Genomic DNA, 9,698 nt, shown 5'->3' with positions numbered 1-9,698 from the left:
TGGGATGAAGTGAGAGACATGAGCAGAAGTCAAGAGACTGGAGCTGCTCATGTGTTGGTTTGCTCTGTCAAATACATGTTCACTCACACCATTTGAGAGAATATGTGGCTGAATTTTGAAAACAGATAGCTGATAAAATAGTATTGACAAGGAAAACAAAGGATTTAGCAGTTTATAAATGAGGCTAAATTCTAGGTTTGAAATCTTCCAGTGGATGATGATACATCTCAAATGTCTTTTGCTACTGTCTTTTGCTGTAGCCTGAAGTGTGATACCCTTTTTTCTATTGCCAAAAATTTATTGCATCAGAGAGAAAAAAACCCTAATGTGTCTATTGGTCATAGAGTCATCGACAGAAGGAGTGACTCTTACAGTATTTTCCATATGAATCTCTTTTTGTGCCCCAAATTTGGTTTATCGACTAAGGTATTTTAAGTTCTTGCACCACACTCATCATTCATCATGGTTTTTGAACACCTTTCTAAGTGACATGACTAACCTCTGTCACATGTTTTGTTTTCATCCTCTTTGGAGGGAACAAGTACTTAATTCTAGGATTTTTCCCTAGTTTTGGTTTTTTTGGGGGTTAATTGTTGTGCATAAGTCTTTCACAAAGGTCCTGGTGGTGGCAGGAGGTAGAGGTTTAATCATGGATTCACCTATTTTCTTTCTGTGTCGCATTTGATCCTACATCAGCAGTCAGTCACTCTATCCACCTCTTATTCCCCAGGCAGATATGATTCTCATGGTTTTTCTGCCCACCACCTGTTTTCCCAAATCCTTCACCTAGACTCAGCTGCCCAACCATGGTCATAGCCCTGGATACCCACTGCTTTTCTCGTCTCTTTTTCTGAACTCTTTTAAAGACCCAAATGTCTCTGAGTTAAGAAGAGCTTTTAATTCCCAGTCTACTGCCTTTGACACCAAATAGTTATTTTTATCATCTACTTTCCCATCAAAGTATTTCTGCAGCAATCCCTAAAGAAAATTCTGCTGGCTCCCAAATTTTAAGGAAGCCAAAACGTCTGACAAGAGGCTAAGTCCTTACAAAGACAAACCTAGAAAGTTAATTTGAAAGGGCCAGAATTTCCTATTTGTAGGGATTTTCCAGACAAAACAGGGAAGAAATTCAGACTAATGTGAGGCATACACTTCAGGCCAGGAGAAAAGCCAAAGATGATGGACCTTTCCAAATTCTTTTCTTTTGGATCTGTTAGCCTGTCCAAGGTACTGACTCACCTCCTTAGCCACCAGAGGCCATTGTGTGACAGCTGCCTGGGGCTCTAATTAGCATCAGAACTTCCCTGCAGGGAAGCCCTGCATGGTTCCTGTGGACCCCCATGGGGCCTCTACCAGTGAGAATGTGTGTGAGCACCCCAAGGTGAAGGGCAACCAGAAGCGGTGGATAGTGCTGGAGTCCTGGCAGGCCCAGGCTGGCCCACATTAGGGGAGCTGTGCTTGGATGGAATAGAAATAGCCATGAGTCTTGCCCAGTGTGGAAGAGCACAGGGTGAAAGGTCTACCGTCCCAGCAAGCTAGTTTGGCAATCCCTCAGCCTTCTGCAAGCGTGTCCTGCCCGGCTTTATCTGAAGCCTTGATGAGGGAAGCTGTCCACTGCCTTCCAAGTCCATGCATTTTGTGTTGTGTTAGTAAAGATTAATGGTTAGTTAAAAATCAATCAGCTAAATTTAGATGGAGGTCTAGTACCAGTTTGTCAGACAATGAGAATGTGTATTTCATCTGCATGTCATTCATTTGTGTTAGCATTCAGGCTGAGCCTTTTTTCCTGAGTCTCTGTAAAGCCCATCAGTTCCTGGAATTAACACAATGTTCATTTACTGTGAGGGTGAGGGTCTGACAAAAGCACAGCAAACCAAAACTGCAAAATAAACTTTGTTGTCAGTTATGCGTCCACAACTCTGGTACTTGGTGCGATTTTCTGGTGGTTAACAGGGTCTAAATCAAGAAACTGATCAGAAATAAGCCTGAAAATTTACCGTCTCTTATTTACTTTCTTTTATCTTGATACAGCTTCTTAAAAGAATATTTTTAGCAGATTCTTTAAACATTTGTAGTAAGAGGCAATAGACAAAATGTCATAATTTCCATATGAAGGAGTGCAATTCCTATATAAAAAAGCCATTTTATCCTAATATGGTCTCAGAGTCTAAGTAACGTATTCTGTCACAAGAACTTTTGCATCAAAACAATTTTTCTATTTCATATCCAAGAAGAAATGTTGCATATTTAAATTCCACATTCTTTTTGATCTTAATTCCCTTCACAGAAGAGCTCTTTAGGTCTCATCAATGTGCTCTAGGTGCAATATCTGAGTATATTTTTCGTATTACGGGATCTAACCCAAATTAAGAAACCAAGGGGGAAGAAGCTATGCATGCCTTTAAGGGAAAATTATTCTGCTTGGAGCACGTAGCAGGGTAAAGCATCAAACAGAAATGTAAAAAAAGTCTAAAATAAGGGGTTTAATGCCTTGGTGCAAAGTCCTTGCTGAAAATCTAGCATTTGGCTCCCTTGATTTAAAAACTTTGCATTCCTGCTGACTTCAGTGGTGTTTATGTTCAAATAAGGCACCATGAGGCCATATAGTACAACTGCAATTTGCAATAAATTATAGCAGATTAAACAGTTAACTAATGAAATACAAAGACGTGTTTAAAACACTCCCTTGTAAGCATTTATGTTTCAGATGTATAAACTACATGAAAAATAAACATTGTCCAGAAACTAAATGTATATTATGTTGTTTATGAATTTATACTCTAATGGCACAAGTCCTGAACCACCAAGGCTCCACTAAATGTCTTGCCAAAGCCAGGGGTAGATTTTACTTGGGTATTCTTTGAGTCATATCCAACCCTAAAAATACAGGGGCTTCGAGCATGAAAATTTGGGATTTCTTTCATCCTGCTTAAGGTTATGTTCACATGGGTTTTGTGGTGGTGGCCATGGCTCCATTGCTAGATGCTCCTGCCCAACCACCCCTCAAGAGCCACCCTGACCTTGTGCAGGCTGGGGCAGAGAAATCAATATGTTTTCCCATTTGAGAAATGGTGTAGAACGTGAGGGAAGTTATTTTAAAATAGCTTAAATTTATATTGATTTTCTGAATCAATATTTCAGGATTTTTGAATTCCCAAGTAGTCATACATCCACCCTATGTTTTGTTCCCATCTCTCTGCGTCTATAAATGATCGTCTGAGCACATCATATGCTGTAGAGAACCAGCTATGCATCCAATTACCCCCATACTGTACTAGTGAGGAGGAAAATAATATTTTAATAGTAGTACCAAAAAACCAGCTGATCTGGCACTAGTTACCATTTAAAGCAATTCTGCCATGCACATCAATGAATTAATTTCATCTGGCCAATGCAGAGTAATAATGGCCCATGTGCAATTCCCACTCTTTGGGGCTGGGTGTCACAGTGGAAGGAAAGAGGAAGTGAGGACAGTACCCTCTTTGTTGGCATCTTTTGCTGTGTATTAGCGCACCCTGAGGAATAGGTGAGCACATTACCCAACAATGACTTGCTGCTGTCAGTGCTCACATGCCACCTGGGCATCCCACTGTCATAGATGAACAGACCATACCTTTTATTTGGACAAGTGAAAACTGGACAGACACATGGCTGCCTATTAATCTCCAAAGTGTAATGTAGTAAAGTTTATACACAACTTGGTTCCAGTCATTAAATTACTGAAGGATTAGCAATCCCAAGTATTCAGTAAACAGAAATGACACCATACAAATGAAACATTTTAGTCAAGGGAAATTTTTGCTTTAATGTGACTAATCCAGTACTTGTTTCTTGAGCCACAAGTCACAGTAACTGGAGGAGGAGAACATGATGGGGTCTGGGTTTCATTTTGAGAACTCTTTAATTTTTATTGCTGCACTGATAATTTTAGTGTGCAATTAACAAAAATATCTACTGTTTTGCAGATACTTCTCTCTTTAATGCTTTAGGTGGTTAACATGGAAAGTGTTTTGAACTCTTATGTTTTGTTTCTTAGGTGAAATAGCTCAATACGCTATTTAAAGAAAAAATATCCTGAATTCATCTTTAAACACATCAGCTTGTTAAAAGTATTGATGTGGCTCTGCTTTGAAAAAGGATGAAGCCAAAGTACCTTAACCTCTTCGGGAAGATGAAGACAACTATCTAAGTGCAGTGTAAAATATATTAATATGAAAGTCCTGAAGGGCAGGAGAGCCAGAAGAACTATTTAATGTTTACACATGCTTTTCATTCCCAAGGATTTCTGTGTACCCAAGGAGGATCCCTCCTGCCAGTTCCTGGCCAGAGTGGGATCCTGTGGGTGGTGGGCACCCCAGAACAGCCGCTGGCCCTGGTGCCAAACACCATCTTCCATCTCCCCTCCCTGACTGTTTGCTTTGGATCTCTTATCGCCCATCACTCTCCGGGCAATATCGCTGAGCTGCTGCACCTGGCAAATGGAGTGTTTGAGCTTGATGTCAGAGGAGATTTTAGTTGCTTAAATAGAAATAAACTACAAAAGGGCATTCACAGGGCTGTGGACCTGGGATTTTGGGGCTTGCTTATTTTTAGGACACACTCAAAATAAGCTCTCCAAAGTTATGCACTGAGGAGGGTTTGGTAAGGCATATACCTATTCCAGTAAGATGCCTGGCTAAGTTTATAAGCCCCCTGGAATCTGATCCCTTTAAATATTAAAAATAATCCACTATATTGCATCTAATTGAAACCCACTGAATACTTAGAGGAAAGGAGAGATGAGTCAATCCCAACACCTTTCACCCACAAGTGCACCGACAGTTTTCTGATCTTCTTTAATCATAGAGCTCCAATGGCCTGATTCGTCACAGGAGTGCATCTCCAGCCATCTAATCTTTCCACACTCAGCTCAGGTTTCCACCATCCCAAGGAATCACACACAACCTCTTTGGGGAAGAGGGGATCTTCTTTTCCCTTCCCATGTCTGCTTCTCCCTCAGAGTCTGCATTTTTGTTGTTGTACCATGCCCTCTTTTCTGTCTGCTGTGATGGAGCCTTGGCTGGGCTGTTAGCAGGAAGGTCAGGTGTGAGTGAGGAAGGCTCAGGCACCATACACCAGACACCTGGTACACAGGATACTCTTGGGCACAACCCAGATACTTTGCTCTCTGCTCAGGTAATGGGTGTTTAATGCCTCTAAAACAACAGCAGTAAGGTAGAGACACTCAGATGAATTGCCAGTTTTAGTGAATGTCGAAGCATCAGGGAATGACAAACCAAGCTTTTAATGTTTCTGCTGGGTTGGATTCATTCTCTCCTTACTTTTGTTTCTTATTCTCACCTTTTTTTCTGTGCCACCATCCTCAACAGCTGCCCTGCACCCCACAGCGTGGGGCAAGCCTGGCATGGCTGGACACTGGCCACGGGACCAGGTGTCAGAATGAAGGGTGAATTATCCTCCTGGCTTCCCCCAGCCCTTCAGCACAGGCAAGAGGGATTTCATGTGTGGTTTAGGAGTCCCACTGACCAAACAGTGCATGGAGTCGATGCAAAACCCCAAAAGAAAAGCCTAGAGGTTTAGATTAGAAGGATTTTGTGTGTGTGCATGTGTGTGTCTGTGCACATCGTTGCATGTGGCAATTGCCACATATGATACATTCTATTTCTACAACACTTGATGACAGTAGAGACAAATATATGAGTGGTGGCAAGGAACAAACCCAGAATTGGCATGCTCACCAAACAAGTATGTTCATGAGCAGCTTAATAGATTTATGTGTAATAGATCCATGCATTTCCTTGTTTGCAAAAGGCTAATCTGCACCTACCACAGAACTCTGTCAGAGAGGTAGTTTCATGTACATAAATTGTGCTGAAATCCCTGACTGGAAGGCATGGGACAAGATTCAGGGTACAGATGCTGCCATGTGATGGAAAGCTGGCATACCTGTAGCAGTCATGAGAAGAAACCAATTATTTTAATTGTTTGCAAGAGTTTTAAAATCACTTTTGCTGTAGCTGCAGGGTGGCAATTCTGAGCTATTAGGTGGTATTTTCTTCAGGAAAAATGTTGTGGTTTTGGTGCTTGTTGTTCAAAGAGTAGGTTTTCCTGCTTTATCCTGTGTACATGCAGCCTACAAACCATGTCTAATGAAAGATCTTTGCGTTTGTGTTCCCGTCTTTGCTGTTTTGCTTAACATTTTCCCTGCTAAAATGAGGCTGAAAAGCCTCTTAAAAAATGTTGTTCACTGAAGGTGAAATTATGCTTGAAATTTAGATCAACTACACTGCACTATTTAAGGCACAGGGTATATTCTAGTCACCCAGCAAGCGCTTGCAGACCAGAACATCAGCAACTCTTTGTAGGCTGAACACAATGTAAACCTCAAGATTGTGAGATCCAAGAACCACCAACCCCAGGGCATTAACATACAACAGGGATGCCTAGGAGAGGCTGTGGTCACAGCTTGGCCAACCCCTGGATGCAAGGGGTAAGCTGGGGAAGTGATCACCACCATCTTTCTCTCAACATCTCACTCAGCCGAAGCCCCTATAATGTAAAGATTTTACAAAGTTAAGCAGAATTTGGCTTTGGTCCTCAAAGATGCTGAGGTTTTTCTAGTGCCACTGATGTTAGTGTGGAGCATGAGGGGCTCTCTTGTGTGTGCTGCAATCACTGAATCATTGTAGAGCGGCATCACAGCCCAGTCATCTTGCACCATGTCTGCAACCCTGGTTGTGTATATAACTTGTGTATATAATCCATTGCAATTTTTAGCATTACTTGAGTTGGAAAAGTTTATTTCCATTAATTTTTCATCCCTTTAATGTGAAAAAAATAGCAAATATAGGTAAGTAGGAAACATGAATAAACATAACTAAACATAAAATGCTTGTAATGATATAGGAAGTGACTTCAGCCAATTAAAATTTTTAACAGAAAAAACCCTGTAGCATCAAAACCCAAGTACATCAATAGCATTGTCCTTTTTGTAACCAGAATTAGTTTATATTCCTGACAGCCAAGTGAGAAGCATTCCAAATTGTAGCTTCTTGACCTTTTTCTCATTCAAAAACAGGTCAAGATACTACGTGAATAAAATGGGGAGTGTAAAGACACAGTTTGGGGGAGGGGAGACTCAATCACCCATTACCTTTTGTCTAACTATGGACCTTTTAAGAATGCTACTCTTTTCAAATATTGACTTTTTTATTGCTTCTCTTACAATTGCAATGGGGGAATTTAGGAGCCCCACAAACTACTTTATCATATAATTAGTTTATCAGTAAATTTGGACCTCGTACATCAATCACTATAATGCATAACCTCCACTGAGACAGAAACCAGATGTGCGTGCTTCTGCTTTCTTCTTTATAGTATCTACAGAATCATTAGTGCCTATGCTACAGTTTAAATTGAATTGAGCAAAAGGCAATGGTCTTACTCTCCTACAAGCAATATTACTGCAGGGATAAATCAACATTTTGTTGATTGACAACGCATACTCTTTCCCTGTTGCTGTTTAAGACAGAGTAAAGATTGATTTGTGTATGCAAAAAATAATTTTAGTTAGTCATGTATAGAAAAAACATTTGGTTCCAAGGTAAATGCTATAAAGTGGGCATACTGTGACAACACCAAGAGGCTTGATACACTGAATTATCTGAAACCACCAGAAAAGGGACTGTCTGCCCTTTTCTTCCCCATGCCATCGTGGTGTGATTTTCCTTTCAAGTGCCTCTTACTTCTGACATCTGTACAGTCCAAGTGGGGAAAACGTAGCTGCTCCTGAGACAGGATGGAAGATGTCTTTTTTCAGACACAACAAGAGAAAACTCCTTCTGGGTCTACCAAGAAAACATCAGGATGCCTGATCTTTGCATCCTACGTCTCCCACAAAATCCATGTGAGGACTATCAGTCGCTTCACAAACTAATACCTTGAAGACCCAATTTTTTGGGGTTCATTCATACAAAATTCTCTTGGAAGTCAGGGTCTGATTGAAAAATATGGAGCCCAGCTTGCATGTGCATTAAAAATCCAAACAAGTAATTATTTACACTACTTTTTCATTTTCCCAGTAATCAAGCACTGGCTGGTAATAATGCCCAAAGGGCTGATTATACCAGCAAGAAACAGCAGCTCTCTGACCACACCTCTTCCCCGGGAAAATCTCTACACAGATGCAAAAGGCAGCATTTTTGTAGCAGAGAAAAATGGCAATTTCATGGTTGCACGGAATTAATGGTTCCTATGTTCTTAGCAGAGCTGAGCTGAAGTGCTTACCCACAGAGTGAGGACTTGTCAGGCAGTATGTAACATGCTTCCTTTCAAAAATTAAAAAACTTGTTCTGATTGCAAGCAGATTTTTTCAGAGTATATCCCTTCTCCTTCACTCCTGAGAAAAAGCCGGCAGTGTTTCTAAAGCATGATACTTGCTTCTGCTCATCTGCATGTTTAGTGTACTAGCAGAAGAGTCTTTCCTCCAGGAATAACAAGTGTGTAATGTATCATATTACAGCTGATTAAAGTAGCCTCTCCTGCTACTGTTTAACTTGTCTGGTAGATCATCCAAATACTTGCAGGCATCATCTTATAAACACAGAATATTGAAACTGTGCTGTTTTATGACTGTGCAAAAAGGCTGCTGAAAACATGCTGCCTTAGTGAAATCAGGTACAGTTGTATCTGGAAAGTTAAATGGTATTGTGGAGCGAAATCTAAAACTGATAAATAAAATGCACACATTCACTTAGAAAGTTCCAGGTACAATCATGTGTTTGAAATACCTCTGGAACATCCACCTGGCATTATTGCTGAGAGATATAAACTTATATTGGTATATTAGAGTGGGAAAAGGAATGGCTGATATATCCCTAAAGGCAGAATTTGAATAATACAGAAATAGGCCCAGGCTGTTAGTGAAGACTTTGAAAATGTCTCCTTTCTCGTAAATTGGGTAGATTTGGACTGGAAAACACTGAGACAAAAGAGGTAGAACTGTCTTCATACACGCTGACATTTTTAGTTCAACCACGCAAAGCTAAACCCCCAAGTGCCAGAAGGATGGTGATGTGGTACTTAGGCATGATTTTTAAAAAAGTTCTTAAAGCTGCAAAGGTTATTAACCACCAGGAATCTTTCCTTTAATATATATTAAAAGCTGATTTATATGGAAGGCCTTGGGTGTACTCGAATTTCAAACACCTGGGTTATTTTCTTTACTGATCAATGCAGGTGTTTCATAGCAAAAGCACACAGGCAATCAGACTGTCTGAGGGCAGCAATGAGTTGCACACATTTTTCCTAGTATAAATAAATTTTCACAAGTGCATGGAGTGAATGGGCGGGCCTTTGGCATTAATTGCAATTAGATGGCAGTCAGGCTTTGAGGTGTAGAAAAATACGTGTTTTAACAAATTCATAAAAGAGTTGTGCTATCTTCTTCAGAAAATCAACTGCTTCCAATTTTGCCTGTGAGGCAGGAGGGAAGGAAAGAGGTGACAGGTCAGGAAGGGGGTGAAGCCAGTGCCTCTCCCACAGCTGGCTCTTGCCGTGGGATGTGGCACAAGGTGCTATGCCCCGCCAGCACACGCGTGCACTCCCACTTGCCGCAGCCAGCCCAGCCAGGGAGCGTGCCATCTCTCTGTCTTTACCAAGATCAAATGGAGCTAGTCAATCAGGGGATACCATTATTG

The sequence above is a fragment of the Coloeus monedula genome, assembly GCF_965178545.1.
Source record: "Coloeus monedula genome assembly, chromosome: 6".
Classification (NCBI taxonomy): Eukaryota; Metazoa; Chordata; class Aves; order Passeriformes; family Corvidae; genus Coloeus; species Coloeus monedula.
The sequence above is the reverse complement of the archived record's forward strand: the minus strand, read 5'-3'. Positions refer to the sequence as shown.